The 13,030-nt window shown below is 38.9% G+C and overlaps 1 protein-coding gene and 1 pseudogene across 7 annotated transcripts in view; one reads left to right on the top strand and one right to left on the bottom strand.

Annotated features, from left to right (window-relative positions):
- Positions 1 to 13,030, bottom strand: part of SGMS1 (sphingomyelin synthase 1) — a 318,863-nt gene that overhangs the window by 94,393 nt on the left and 211,440 nt on the right. The window lies entirely within an intron of this gene.
- On the top strand, positions 5,025 to 5,571 carry LOC111551302 (annotated as a pseudogene). The gene has a single exon (XR_002734317.1). The product of XR_002734317.1 is annotated as a 60S ribosomal protein L21 pseudogene (transcript).

The raw sequence follows: 13,030 nt of genomic DNA, 5'->3' as shown, positions 1-13,030 counted from the left end.
TGGAAAATACAAAAAACTAGGTGGGCATCGTGGCGCATGCCTGTGGTCCTAGCTACCTGGCAGGAGGGAGCATCGCTTGAGCCCATGAGTTCGAGGTTGCAATGAGCTATGATTGTGCCACTGCATTGCAGTCTGGGTGAAGAGCGAGACCCTGTCTCAAAAAAACAATCAGTGACCTTTCTGGAGAAGAATCTGGTGATGCTTATCAAAATTTGAAATGTATTTTCCCACTGATGTAGCAATCCCATTCACAGGAATTTAACCCACAGGTATGTCAACAAGATATTTACACAAAAATATTTACAGAAAGGCAGACTGCAATAAATCCAAGAGCTAAACACAATCCCCCCACTGGCAACTACTAAAACAGCCAGGAGAAAGGCAAAAATAAAATCAATTATTATACACCCATAAAATAAAATATTGTACCATCATTAAAGAGAATAAAGAAGATCTGTATGTGTTGACAGGAATATATCTCTAAAATAGGTAAAGTACAAAGAAAAAGCTAAGTAATGGTATGTATGTTAATTCCTTTATTAAAAAATGCAAAAAGCCAAAGCAAGATAGATGCAGATATGTGACAAAATATGTATTTTTTTTCCTGGAACAAATCACAAGAAATGTAGTAACAGTGAGGGGAGCCTTTTACATATCTTTCTAAACCATTTGATGTCATTTGTATACTAACCATGTACATGCACCATTTTTACTTATTTTCATATCTTAACCATATCCTCTCTCTTACACTCTGTTCCTCAACAAAACCTGATTTAAAAAAATTAAACCAGCAAATTGAAAGCATTTATAATAAACCTCAACATCCGAGGCTTCCAAAATACATTTAACAAATCAAAGGCTTTTCAGGAGAGTTCTGACGAAGAAAAAATACAACAAAATAAGAGACGAAGTAGAGAAAAAGGGGGCAAGGCACACAGATAGATTGAGTATCAACTTGGGTACAAGGACAAGGCTGAGTATTTCTCCCTTTCTAATGTTTTAAACAAATTGATAAATTATGCACTGCATGGTGTATCCAGCAAGAAGCCACACAAAAAATCAGCAGTTTAAAGTTGTAGAATGTGGAAAACGACTGAGATGAAAAATCTTTGAAAAGCTCTCTGGAAGAACTACCCCAATTCGTGAAAAACAGTAAAGAAACGCCCTCGCAAACGAAAGAAAAGTCCTACCATGTACAAATAAAATATACTAGAATGTATTATGAAACCTTTTGGCAAATATTTATAATGTTTGAGATAAAATCCCAAATTGAATTATTTCACATGCAACTATAATTCTAGGTTATGCTACATATCTTCATAGGCATTAAACAAAAGCCTGGAATGTCATTTAGCTGAAAGTCATTTTAAAAATGTGGCTGCAGCTCCTTATTATCCATGTATTTATCCAAGGTTTAAGAGACAAACAGTAAAAGAAAACTAAAACACTTAATCCTCAAAAGTCCTCTAGTGATGTCACTATGAATAGCAAAGGCAATAAAACTACAAAATGTGAGTATTCTAAGGAAAATGATGAAGTAGTACTGGAAGGAAAACCCCACCCAAATATATATATACACATGTGCAATTACCTAGTTTAAAAAAATGATAATAAAGACTCTGAGAAGAAGGGTGGTCTCGTTTTTCTCCCTGTGTCAGTTATCAATTTACCACCTCTTAGCTACAAATTCACCATTTACAGCCTGATTTGCAAAAGGGGATCTCCCTTTCAGTCTTTTCCATTTGCTAGCTGACATGATGTTTGTTAATTTTTGTCCGTAGAAAATGCTAGAGAGGCATTGTAGGAAGGAGTTTTGCTTCCTGGTCTGATCAGGAGTCACATCAGACTCCTGTCAAATGTGCAGCTTCTCCAAAGCCTGTCTCAAACAGTTTTTAGTGGAGTGCCTCCAGCAGATACCTCCCCATGAACCGCTTTCCCTGGCACCATAAAGGATGGATTTTCAGCAAGCTCTGGAAGGCAGGTTTTTAGTAAGTTGTGCTGGTGTGGCACTACAGCAACTGCTCTGCCATGCAGTGAGTCAAGGCCGTGTCCTCTCCAAAAAGGTCTGGATCTCAGCTCTGAGAGTGGGTAGGAAGTTGGTCTCTTCCTTGGGTCCTCTATCTCAGCCTTTGGAGTAGTGGATGCTCCCTATATCTGCTATTTCTATAGAGTTCTGTTTACTTCTTATTAGCCAATCTTATCATTGCTCCAATCCTTTGTTATAATTCTTTTTTTTTTTTTTTTCCTTAAGAGATAGGGTCTTCCTCTATTACCCAGGCTGGAGTCCAGCGGCATGATCCTAGCTCACTTCAGCCTCGCCCCCTTGGGCTCAAGGGACACTCCCACCTCAGCCTCCCAGGTAGCCAAAGCTACAGGCACGCGTCACCACACCTAGGTAATTTTTTTTTTTTTTTGTACAGACAGTGTCTTGCTATGTTATCTAGGCCGGTCCTGAGCTCCTGGCCTCAAGTGATCTTCCTGCCTTGGCCTCCCAAAGCAGTGCTGGGATTATAGGTATGAGCTACCACACCTGGCCCTAAAAAGTCTTAAGATTAAATTTTCCTTGTTTAAACTACTATGCAGTTTCTGCTCCCAGACTGAACTGATGACACACTCCCTTTACTTACTAGCATTTCTGCAGTGGGCCCAATGGCAACGTGCATAAGTAAAAGACCAAGAATTAGCATTTTTCCAGTTCTGTCACTAGCATGGCTTAAACTATTTAACCACTCTAGATTTGCTAAGTGATGTATCATAGAATGTGCCGATAAAAATCCAGGTGAAGAAGTGGTTAATTCTGTCTGCCTAACCTGAGAAAGGGAGAAGCCACCAGGAGCACTCCTCACCTTATTCTCTGTTGATATCTTTGATATCCTTTCTGGTCTCAGCTCCTATCCACCCCTGATCTCCAGACGGCCTCCTCCAATTGTCCCTTCAACCTGGGGTTGGTAATGACTTCCTGCCATTGCATCACCTGTAAGTAACTTTACTACATGCCCCCTTCCATAAATAAGAGTGGCTTTTTTTTTCCTGCTAAGCTCTGACTAACCAGTTATAATAGAATGGGTGCATATACACATGCTGAAGATTCACTGTGTCTATTCTTGAAAGCCATCATGCACTGCTAGGATTCAAAGTTTAAACCTGAGGAAATCTAAAATAATATACCTTTATTTGGCCTAAAGGAGCCAGAGTCAAACCCCTGAAATATTTTGATTTATGTAAGACTTGCTTGAAAATGGATCCAGCACCTTAATACCTATTTTTTTTTAAGGCTGAACTTTTGGCTGAATCATTTTCCCTAAATTTGTATCTAAATATCAAAAAATTCATTTTTAAAAACACTTCCTTTGGACAGTGTATAGCACAGTGCCCTCCAGTAGAGCTTTCTGAGATGATGGAAATGTTCTGGGTCTGTTCTACACAATATGGTAGCCACTAGCCACATACCTAACTATTGAGCACTTGAAATGTGTTAGGTACAACTAAGATTATTAATTTAAATATTGGCATGTAGCTACTGCCTATTGTATTGGACATCAAAGGTCTGGCATATGGTCCTCTGTAATCTAAGGAAGGCTCTAGTAACAGTTTAAAAACATTATCACTGCCAGGTGCAGTAATCCCAATACTCTGGGAGGCAAAGACAGAAGGAACAATTGAGCCCAGAGACCAGCCTGGGCAATATAGTGAGACCTCATCTCTACAAAAAAAAAAAATTTTTTTTTTTAAATTAGCGAGGTTCCTGGCTAACACGGTGAAAGCCCGTCTCTACTAAAAATACTAAAAATTAACTGGGTGTGGTGGCACGTACCTGTAGTCCCAGCTACTCAGGAGGCTGAGGCAGGAGAATCGCTTGAACCTGGGAGGCGGAGGTTGCAGTGAGCCGGGATCACACCACTGCACTCCAGCCTGGGCGACAGAGTGAGACTCCATTTCAAAAGAAAAAAATAATAATTAGTGGGGCATGGTGGTACACGCGTGTAGTCCCAGCTACTGGGGTGCACTCAAGTATCCCAGCTACTGGGTTGCGGGGCGGTTGAGGCAGGAGAATCACTTGAGCTTGGGAGCTCATGGCTGCAGTAAGCCATGATTGTACTCCAGCATGCTGACAGAGCGAGACTCCATCTCAAAACAAAAAAAACAAAATTAAAAAAAGATTTAACAACCCCTACTCTGCTTGACCTCCCTCCCACTACTGGCTACAAACATGGACACATAACTTATTCAGATAACTTAGTTAACAAATTCTTAGGGAATAAAATCCATTCATTTTCTTCATATAGATTAGGGTCCAGGCCCAGTAAGGAGAGATACTCACTTTGGAAAGAGGTAATGTTAGAATTCTTGCTTTGTTTTTCCTGTTCTTTCTGTTTTATTGATACATAATATTTGCACATATTTATGGAGTACATGTGATAGTTTTTGCACACATAGACTGTAATGATCAACTCAAAGTATTTGAGATATCTATGACCTCTACTATTTATTTCCACGTTCTGGGAACATTTCAAGTCCTCTCACCTAGCTACTTCAAAATATACTATACATTGTTGTTAACTATAGTCACCCTACTCTGCTATCAAACATGAAAACTTACTCTAACTGGATGTTTCTGTTTTTCCTATTCTTCAATCTCTCTGGATATAATCCCATTTATTCCTTGAATTGTTTCAGTCCATTCCATACTCTCTTCCCAAGAGGATTCCTCCACAGTCTTCCCAAGACCATATGGTTTTCATACAACATATCTCTATGTACCCTGGCACTACTGAGGCTGTGACAGACATTCCTTTGAAGTAGACTGGTGATGACTAGTTTCTCAGTTACAAACATTTAATTTCTTATTTCTGACCTTTACTTGGACATAATCAAAATAAATGACAACAGGTTTCTCAATTCTCCTGAGAATTTTGCTCCTAAAAGTCAATGCTAAATATTAGCAATAGATAACTTCAGGAAGCTCATTTGATATATTAACAGGAATATAAGAATATTAAGCCTTTCGGCCGGAACCACCATCTTCCAGTAATTCGCCAAAATGACGAACACAAAGGGAAAGAGGAGAGGCACCCGATATATGTTCTCTAGGCCTTTTAGAAAACATGGAGTTGTTCCTTTGGCCACGTATATGCGAATCTATAAGAAAGGTGATATCATAGACATCAAGGGAATGGGTACTGTTCAAAAAGGAATGCCCTACAAGTGTTACCATGGCAAAACTGGGAGAGTCTACAATGTTACCCAGCATGCTGTTGGCATTGTTGTAAACAAACAAGGGCAAGATTCTTGCCAAGAGAATTAATGTGCGTATTGAGCGCATTAAGCACTCTAAGAGCCGAGATAGCTTCCTGAAACGCGTGAAGGAAAATGATCAGAAAAAGAAAGAAGCCAAAGAGAAAGGTACGTGGGTTCAACCGAAGCGCCAGCCTGCTCCACCCAGAGAAGCACACTTTGTGAGAACCAATGGGAAGGAGCCTGAGCTGCTGGAACCTATTCCCTATGAATTCATGGCATAATAGGTGTTTAAAAAAAAAAAAAAAAAGACCTCTGGGCTAAAAAAAAAAAAAAGAATATTAAAAGGACAATTATATATGAAAGTACCACAGGCTCTGGAACCCAAATGCCTAAGAAACTATATATACAGCCTATTATCCTGAGAAACAAATGAAAGTATATTTCATAAGTCTATAAAAATTTTAACAATATAAAATCACACTGAAAAATTCTGTGAAATTTTGGCTATGAACTGCTTTGGGTGAAAATTTCTGTAGTTGTTTAGTAATTTGTGCAATTTAAATGAGAATTATAGGACACACTAACCAGCGAAGCAGGAATTAGTTTACCTTGTAATTTTAACTATAACAATGTACTCTAGTTTCTTTTACTTTTGTTTACATGAGTCACCCACAGAACAGAACATCACATTTCCCACATGAATAGGCACTCAATGACATTCATTTTTCTTCTCAACATTTTCTAAATTGCAATAAAAAAGATAATATTATGATGGTCATGACACTCTTGTGTTGCAAGTCAGATAGGAAAGGGCATTCAAGGTGAAGACAAACAACCCTGGAGAAGCCAGCTGGTCCTTAAAGTGCAGTGTCACCTGGGGGAACTCACGTAGTCCAAGACTGTCCTTTAGTCTTGCAAATTTATAAATACAATGATCAGAAAAGCATTAATACTGACCACACTTAGGGTGACATTAGCGTTAAAAACTACAGCTGAATACCTTATTGTGAGAATGTAAACCATCAGGTGGGTTGGATGCTGGCATGTCTGATGGCAGATCTCCGAAAAGCATAGTTATGTGAAGTGGCCAAATTACCATGAGAAGGATGCATAGTGGGCATGGAACAAAAATACGTTCTGTGGCTTCCTGTGTGGCCTGACACTGTGCACTGTGAGGTTAAGGAGGACTCAATGGTATTCACTGATGAGGGCAAGACCAATCTCTAATTCAGATTTGGAATTTAGGCAGATTTCAAAAGCCCTCAGACAGCCCCACCATAGGGGAAGACCCACACGGAGACCTGGTAATGCCACCCTAGGGGTAAGGCACCTTCTCTGTAGCCAGGCCAAGTTGGCCTCTCAAATTCAGTCTCCCATCCCAGTCTTCAAGTTCTACTTCTCTAAATTCCTCTTCAGACAATTTCCCTCTCAGAATAACATGTTAGTTCCTTTAACCAAGTTATAGTTCTATAACCAAGTTATAGTCTCTTTACTTGTTGTACGTTTGCTGTGATACATTCATTATAGGTTAGTTTAATAATTTCTTTTGGAGTCAGGTCTTTTCAAATTGAGAAGAGGGAAAGGTATATATAGTATATATACTATTACCTGAGGGCCCTCATGTATGGCATATACACCATACTCGTGGTAGAAGCCAATAATTCCAGTGAAATGAAAGCTTTGGAATTTCAAGAAGGAGGGACCTCTTAAAAAAAACAAACAAACCAACAAACAAACCTATAACCACACCCTGTATTTAAAGAACTCATTGAATGTCAAGCTTAAACTCTTTAAAAAATAGCTAATAGACCTATGGCGTGGGTAATGAGGCATATTGTTCCACTCCACCTTGACTTAAATCTGTTTGTTCCTTTATGTCCAGAACGTGTTTGAGCCTTTTGATGAGACCCTTACTTCAAAAGGGGGGAAAAAAAATCTATTTTTACGTCTGTTAACTCAGCACAAGTCTAGAACTTGGGATTTTGGTACCAATTACTGCAAAATTACAAGTTGATGCCCAGGAGCCTTGTAAACACACAATCAGCTTTCAAACATTTTCAGCAACACTTCCTGCAGTGCGTGGTAATTTCTAGTCTCATCCATATCTAAGAAATCAAAGTGACGGAATGCACCTAAAGTGGAGAAATTGTTTTTATGGGATCTCAAGAATTGTGGTCACTGGTTCCATCTGAAATTTTAAACTGCCTAGTCTTTCTTTTACTTTATTTATTATCAGCTTGACTTTCAGCTTAGTTTGACTATCAAACTCTCAGCTTCTGACCCCATAGGACTATGCAATTTTGTATCACCACTTCAGGATTCTCTGTTAGGATCACCAGTTTTCTTTGCCAATACTGCTTACCCAGCAACTCAGGGGCGGCTTGAGGCTTGCAGCCGTCAGAGTCTGGAACACCACCTTCTACTTCTATACAATCAGGAAAGTTAAGTAAACTTGAAGGTTAGCTTAAGGCCACTAAGCACTAGCAGGGCTTAGTCTGTGTTAGTTTTCTCAGAAGTATGTTTTCATCTGTGCACCAGTCACATTTCACATGCCCCTTATGCTGGAACTGCTGTGCTCCCATGGGCAGTCACCACCCAAGAGGGATGAGCTAGCTGTGAATTCTCCCAATGATGTGAGGGGACAGATTTCCTTCTAGACACCCAGAGAGAGGCAAGCTGCTGGGGGCACTCACTCCACTAGAAGGTTCAAGTCACATGTTTATGTGAGGTTTACACAATTCAATGCAATACAGACACTGAGAAAGAAAATCAAGATCCAACACTTTTCAAAAAAATTGCTAACTTCAATTCTCCAACCTGAAAAAGTGCCTTTTCCTAAGCCATGGAACTTTTCATTGCTGGACCTCTTATTGCTATCTCCCTGGAAAATTAACAGAACTGCAAAACAGTCTGCCATTATAAGGTTGACAGCAGATGGATTGTGAATACTCTGAAATCTTCCCATCCAATCCCTATCACCCACAAAAATTCACACCATTAAGTCAAATACATACAATGCCAGTTGCTCTTACGGATAAGCTATACACCGCTATAGCTTGCTTGATACACAAGTGGAAGTGACAGAAAAAGTGATCACATGAAAGCTTTATCTTTTCAGGCAAGGCTGACAGGGTATAAGAAATCACTAAGATGACAAAATTGACACATTTGCACATACATTTGCTAGGTGTGCTGCTTACACCTTAAGGCATGGAAAAACATATTTAAGAGACATAATATCAAGAGTAAGATGAAAAAATTGAATTACACTGCTTAAGAACAAACATTACATGTTTTTATAGTGGAACAATTCATAAATGCAGAAGTTATATTATTGGCTAATTCCAGACTGATAAGAAATAGATGACTCTTGTTTTCCATACAACTTATGCCTCCCTCTAATAAGTGTTTCTCACTTTAGTGCATATTCTTCATTCCCTACAAGGCCAAAGTGGTATCTGTAAAGACATTTACTTCTTCTAAGATTTATCACTTTTGGAAAACAAGAACTCTTTTAATATTTTAACTATTAAAAAATCTAATTTCCTTATATATCCTCCTTCCAAATCTTACATTTTAAAAAGCACCAGTCAATTCTATTAACCTGGAAAATGTAAATTAAAAAAACAAAAGTTATCTCTTGCGACTGTGCCTAAGGACTGTGCTACATAATTCACATGTATATCTTGTTTATTCCTCTAAGCCCTATGAAATAGAGATTTGATTTTCACAGATAAAGAAACTTGCCCCAAATCACGCAGCAAGTTAAACTGGCAGGGCTGAGATTCCAGCAATCTGGAATCTCAAAAGGTTTATCTGACTCTCAAACCACTATAATATATTCCTCCAGGAAACAAAGCAAATATTTCACTGTGCTGCTGATAAAATGTACACACTTGCAGATTTCAGCATACATTAACTCTCAAAGGCCTTTTATAAACATGCTGTTAAAGCTACTTGGTGATTTCATCAAAGCAAAGATTGGCATTCAAATGTCACAAACAGAAATACATACGTTGAACTTGTAAGCCAGGATTTCTCAACCATAACACTACTGACATTTTGGACAAGATAATTCTTTGCTGTGGGGCCTCTGTCCTGTGCATTGTAGGACGTTTAGCAGTATCCATGGCAGTATCCACTAAGTGCCACTAGCACACCTTCCCACCCCCAGCTGTGACAATCAAAAACATGTCCAAATATACCAAGTTTTCCCTGGGGGGTTAAAATTGCACCCTGCAGAGAACCATTGAGTTAAGCTAATTGCCCATAATAACTGGTTAAAGACTGTACTGATCTGATTTGGACTGGAGATAAGAAAGAGCTCTCCTAAACCCTAGTTTAGTGAAGATTTCTCATACACCATGCTATAGCTCCTTAACAGAAAGCACTTATTAAACTGGACAAAATGTACAGACTTCAAAATGTGACCATCTCTCTTTTACCACATTGGTAATAGTAAATATAAAGTACCATTTCTCAGCTTAAAAGTTTTTAATTTTTAATTTTTTTTCTGTGGACCTCATCTGATTGAAAGTCTCTCAGCTTTTACACTAAGGTGAAGACGCCTATTGTTTTTGGACCACTGTTCAAATAACAGTTACTAGACACTCTCCAAACCCTAATTACAGCCAGGCATAGTGGTTCACACCTGTAATCCCAGCACTTTGAGAGGCTGAGGTAGAAGGATCGCTTGAGTCCAGAAGTTTGAGTTCGAGACCAACCTAGGCAACATAGTGAGACCCTGTCTCTGCAAAATATTAAAAAATTAGCCAGGCATGGTGGCACACCTGTAGTCTCAGCTACTCAGCAGGCTGAGGTGGGAAGACCGCTTGAGGTTGCATTGAGTCGAGATCATGATGCTGCACTCCAGCCTGGGCAACAGAGCAAGACTCTGTCTCAAAAAACAACAACTAACCTATTTACCACATTCTGGATATGTGTTTAAACACAAACCGAGAAATGTGCATAAATATTGCCTGAAGAAGTAGTAGTGACAGTAGTAAAAACGGCAGCAACAACAAAAGACTAGCAGCTAATATATACAATTTACTATCCAATTCTGCTTTAAGTACTTTACATGGATTATATAATTTAATCCTTCAACTTCTTCAACAGCCCTCTGAGGTAGGTACTATTACTATTATTCGTATTTTATGAATGAAGAAATAGAGGCAGAAAGAGCTCAAATAACTTTCCCAGGGTCTGGTTTTGGAATCTCTATTTGTAACCACTATCTACAAAGAACGATGCAATTATCATCTCCTTGGTTCCAAATGCTCTATCTCTTGTACTGGGTGAAGTTTTTCCCACCAGCTGTATCATATGCCTTTGTCAAGGCACACTATTGACACCTTACTCAAGTCTGACATTATGCCACTGATCATCCCTCTTTAGGGACAAGACATAAACTCATTCACCTATACTGCTATCCAATTCATATTTTTCCATCTTGAGTAAAGAATACACGTACCACATTATTAAATGTTCTGATAAAGCAGACATTGCATATCTATGGCAATGCCCTGATATACTACTTGTCCAGTAACATTATTAAAAAACAAACGAGGTTAATTGGACATAAATAATTCTTAGCAAACATACGCTACACACTGATCATCACTTTTATTTTTGTGACCATTCTTTTAAAAAATGTGATCTACAATTCTGCTAGACACCAATATAAGCCATGAATCTAAAGTTTTCAGAATTTACCATTTCTCCGTTTTTGAAAATGGATTCTCTGGCATGCTTCCCCCTCCATGATTTTTCCAAGATTACTCCCAAGTGGTTTTATCATCACACTGGCATGTTCTTTCAACATGCTCAAGAATTCAGGTCACTTAAAGCAGTTAGGATTTAGAGTGGTTTAAGGAAGTGGGTAGGTGTTCTGTGTCAAATAGATGGTGCAGGTGATGAGGTGGGGCTGTGAGCAATGCCTAGTCCTGGAATAGATGCCGTATTTCATGGTCTTCGATGAAGGTGGCATTGTTCTCTTGTACGATGACACGCCAACAGATACTCCGACTCTCTCAGAATTGGATGTTCCGATCAGACACGCTGAGACTTTCTCATCTCCACATAACTGGTTTTAGCGCTCACAGTGTGCCTTTCATGAACTCACCATTCTTAAACAGATTCAATGCTAATCTAGGTGCTAACATAAATTTTAAAATATTTCAGTTAGCATATAAAATACTGCAGGTATGCACTCACACACAGGGGATTCAACTAGAGAAAGCCTGAGTTGCACATGTGAGGCGCAGGAGGAAAATGCACACCCTGAACTAAAAGGTCTTCAGAAAAAAAGTAGAAGAAAGTTACCGGAGATCAGCAACACGAAGGCGGCCACTTGCATTAACGAGCTCATCAACAGTAGCACTTTCTCAGTTAATATTTGAAAGCCGTAAGCTTCTAGAGTAAATGCTTAATTCCTTGAACTTTGATAATTTGGCGCTGGGACAATGAGGCGCTTTTAAATCACTTAAAAATCTGCTTTGAACTAAGAACCTCCTCTGGATCATTTAAAACAGAAAAATCAACACCATTTTAGGAGCAACTGGAGTCACACAGGAAAAATAATCAACCTTAAATGCTAACTTCCAACATAAACTAAATTAACTAGCTGTGAAATTTGGAGCAGGTAATACAACCTTACTGAGCCTGTTCTTCAACTATAAAACAGGGATAATAATACCTCCAGTTCTTAGGTCTATTGTGAAAACTAAATTAAGTAATGTATACAAAGCATCTCAGTACCTGATAAAAGAGATCCTTAAATATTCAGCCTCTATACAACTATTAGGTGAAACTAATAAAATTCCAAATTTAACAATCTCTTTGGATTTTAGGCAGCTTAGAGATATAACAAAATATTCCATTCTCACCACCTGAGGGGGCCTTTCCAACTGCCTCAGTGGACTTGACAACAGTGGACTTAGGCCATTTCTCCCAAGATTACAGGCTGTTTCTCAAAGAGGATTCTACGCTGTTACCTTTCACACAGAGGCATTTGATCAGTTCAACTCGGAGCAAAAGAGACTTAACAATTAGCCTATGAGCTTGAAAACAGTGTTACTAGGAGCTCATAGGGCAATTTAAAGTTTCTAACAAATTATTTTAATCATTCCATTTAGAAGTTGTTTCTTTCCAGGGAAGTTTCCTTTATAGGCCTTAAAAAAAAAAAAAAAAAAAAAGCCAGCTGCGAAGAATTTTCTTTCTCTCTCTAAAAAAAGCCAGCTGCAAAGAATTTTCTTCCTCTCTCCATGACAGTCTATCTTTTGACTGCATCCCAATCTGTATCTTCATAAATGCAGGAGTGTAAAGATGCTATTCATGACTTGGTCATTCATATTCATAACTTCATAATTCAGTTTACAATTCTTCTCACCATCCTTTATGTTACTGGGACGTCTTCAACCTGTCTTTCCTGCACACAATCAGTGCTGCTGATCGTGGTAACTTCCCTGTTGCATTGTGTATATCCTCAGTCGTCACGGGATTCCGCTTTCCCTGTCCCCCACCTCCCCACACTCTTGCAAGAAAATAAGTTATTTGGCAGTATACAACTGCACTAATTTCTTGTGTAGAAAAGCAGATTTTTTAACTGGCTCACTGGACTTATTTCTACATAAATTTAAAAGTGGTAACTCAACTGGATAAAAATGTTATGATAGGCCGGGCGTGGTGGCTCAAGCCTGTAATCCCAGCACTTTGGGAGGCCGAGACGGGTGGATCACGAGGTCAGGAGTTCGAGACCATCCTGGCTAACACGGTGAAACCCCATCTCTAC

The sequence above is a fragment of the Piliocolobus tephrosceles genome, chromosome 9, assembly GCF_002776525.5.
Source record: "Piliocolobus tephrosceles isolate RC106 chromosome 9, ASM277652v3, whole genome shotgun sequence".
NCBI classification, from domain to species: Eukaryota; Metazoa; Chordata; class Mammalia; order Primates; family Cercopithecidae; genus Piliocolobus; species Piliocolobus tephrosceles.
This window is presented reverse-complemented; position numbering and strand designations above follow the sequence as displayed.